This window comes from Mesitornis unicolor, unplaced genomic scaffold (genome assembly GCF_000695765.1).
Source record: "Mesitornis unicolor isolate BGI_N332 unplaced genomic scaffold, ASM69576v1 scaffold16930, whole genome shotgun sequence".
NCBI lineage: Eukaryota > Metazoa > Chordata > Aves > Mesitornithiformes > Mesitornithidae > Mesitornis > Mesitornis unicolor.
The window spans coordinates 3,215-6,182 of record NW_010156451.1 but is presented as its reverse complement, the minus strand read 5'-3'; positions in this window follow the sequence as shown (position 1 = coordinate 6,182).

The following is a 2,968-nucleotide window of genomic DNA, read 5'->3' as shown; positions in this document are numbered from 1 at the left end:
TGACTGGTCACCACTGGGTTTAGCTCCATTCGCCACCACTCTCTGTGCTCGGCCATGTAACAGCTCTTAGAATCTGGCAACAGAGCTGCTCCTGTGACTTCACATCTCCATGGACACGCATAGCTCACACACACCACTGTACAAACTCCGCTGTCCCACAGACAGCACCGTTCGGCCAGCAGCAAGCGCTGCTCGCTAAAACAGAAACAGCAAGGCAGAAGCAGCTGTTTGGAAAATCCCTGAAGACCACAGGAGAAGGAAAGGTCCGTGCTTTTAAAACCCCACATTTTGTATAATGCCGATTTTATTCAGCAAGGCCTGGTTTTTCTCTGCAGATTTAGTAACTCCTCTGACACTCGTACAGCTCTGCAATGGCCTTTCCCCAAAGCTACACAATCAGCGTTGATTCAGCGCTGCTGCTTGTCCGTTGTAAAACCCTTCTGGGTCTTCAGGGCTGTTTCTCAAAACACAACTGCACTAATTCCTGTACAGCTTCTTACGTCTCCCACTCTACTCCTGAGCAGCTGCCACATTCTCAGCTTGGAAGCTGTTCTGCCATTGGTATGACAGAAGATTTTAGTGCATTTATTCTATTTTGTCCGCCTATCTACTTGAATTTTGCGTATTTTCCTTTAGGAGAGCCGCCAGCTGTATTAGGACACGGTAAGTTTAATTACAACTGTTCATTAAAACCATTAGACTTACGGGATTTCTCTCCAGGTCTGAAGTCTTGATTGCACTTTTCCTCCTTTGAATAAGTACTTCAGAAATTCAGTGTGCAAAGCGCTCTTCGCTTCTTTATTTTCTAATTACGCCTGCGACAATCATGAACACTGATGCGTTCTCCTTCCTTTAGTATCTGTTGGGAACTTAACTTCCGTTGCAGGTAGGCCAGCAGCTTTAAGACGTCAAGTTGCACATTAACCTGAATCCTCTCTTGAAAGAACTGCTTAAAACAATCAGCAAATTCATAGTGTGTGATTGTAGGCACAGTGCTCACGCTGTGTGAACAGATATTCAAATAATTATACTACCATTTCCTGTTATTTCAACAATTCACATCACAAAAGATAGGCCTAATGAATTCAGGAGGTGTTTTGCTCTACTTACCAGTGTGAACCTGTGCCCCGCAGGCAAGAAGACCGACAGAAACAGCGTTCTGAACCTAAAGGAAAACCCATGGACTTCAGACACCTACAGCTTCTGCCTTGTTGCTGCACTTCATCATTCATTATTAAGTGATGTTCAACCCTTCTGGGAACAATCCTGTGCTCTAAAGGTGCCTCTTCCTGTGGCAAATTTTCCTAGCAGCTTGGTGAGTCTTACCACTATTTGCACTGCAGACGTGTTCCTTCGCCCTAGGCTCTTATCTGAGATGTTGTTCTGTTGCCATGGAAACCTGGGTGTGCATCCAAGAATAAGCACAGAGGTCCTACCTGCATACGTATGGTACCTGTTCCTGAGCTGGCTCTTCACAGAGTCCCAGAACATGAGGAGTTGGAAGGGACCTGGAGAGCTCCCCCAGTGCAACCCCTGCCAGAGCAGGGGCACCAGAGCAGTCACACAGGAACACAGCCAGGGCTTTGGGTGTCTGCAGAGAAGGAGACTCCACAACCTCTCTGGGCAGCCTGGGCCATGCTCTGCACCCTCCCACCAAGAAGTTTTGCCTCTGCTGAGCTTGAACCTCCCGGCTCCCACTTGGTGCCCATTGCCCCTTGTCCTGGCATTGGACATCCCAGAGCAGAGCCTGGCTCCTTCCTCCTGACACTGCCCTTTCCAAATGGATCCCCAGGAATGAGGGCACCCCTCAGGCTCCTCTGCTCCAATCTCAAGAGCCCCAGCTCCCTCAGCCGCTCCTCAGCAGGAGATGCTCCCCAGTGTTCACTGCTCCAAGTGATAGTGCTTGTATGGTGAGGAAACATGGCAAGGCCACTGTCTCGCCATGGCTGCTGGATCCACTCCTCATCTGTGTGGCCCTGCTGGACTCTTTCAAGCAGTTCCTGTCCTTCTGGAGCTGAGGGCCCAGCACTGGACACAAGAGTGCAGATGTGGTCTGGAAGGATAAGGACGTGGTCACTCTCCAAAGTGAGCAAATACCTTGGTTCATCATTGAAGCCCTAGGTTAAAACCGGTTGCTACATTTCCTTTTCTGCTCACGTTTCATAAGACAACACTGACTTTAATTTCTAAATCCAGGAAAAAGATGCAGCCATCTCTTCACCCAAAACTGGACACAAGATTGCAGCTGTGGTCTGGAAGGATAAGGATGTGGTCACTCTCCAAAGTGAGCAAATACCCTGGTTCATCATTGAAGCCCTAGGTTAAAACCGGTTGCTACATTTCCTTTTCTGCTCACGTTTCATAAGACAACACTGACTTTAATTTCTAAATCCAGGAAAAAGATGCAGCCATCTCTTCAAATACAAATTTCAAATACAAATTTCAAATTTGAAAATTCAAATACAAATCTCACATTTCAAATACAAACTTCAAATTTCAAATACAAACTTCAAGGTTCAACTTCAAATTTCAAATACAAACTTCAAATTTCAAAGACAAGCTTCAAATTTCAAATACAAATTTCAAATTTCAAATACAAGCTTCAAACTTCAACTACAATTTTCAAATTTCAACTACAAATTTCAACTGCAATTTTCAATTTTCAAATTTCAAGTAACAAATTTCAAATTTCAAATACAAGCTTCAAATTTCAGCTACAAATTTCAACTACAATTTTCAAATTTCAACTACAATTTTCAATTTTCAAATTTCAAATACAGTTACAAATCCCGTGATTCTGTGAGGTACAGGAATCTAGACTTGATGGAAGAACAGGGTTTAATCTATACTGCAGCCTGTAACATTTTCCACAGGAAGCTTCCAGTCCAGCATGACGAATCAACAGTTAAATTTTAGACTTTGCTTTATGGTTCTGTGAGTTTCAGGCATCGCTCTATTAGCACTTCCG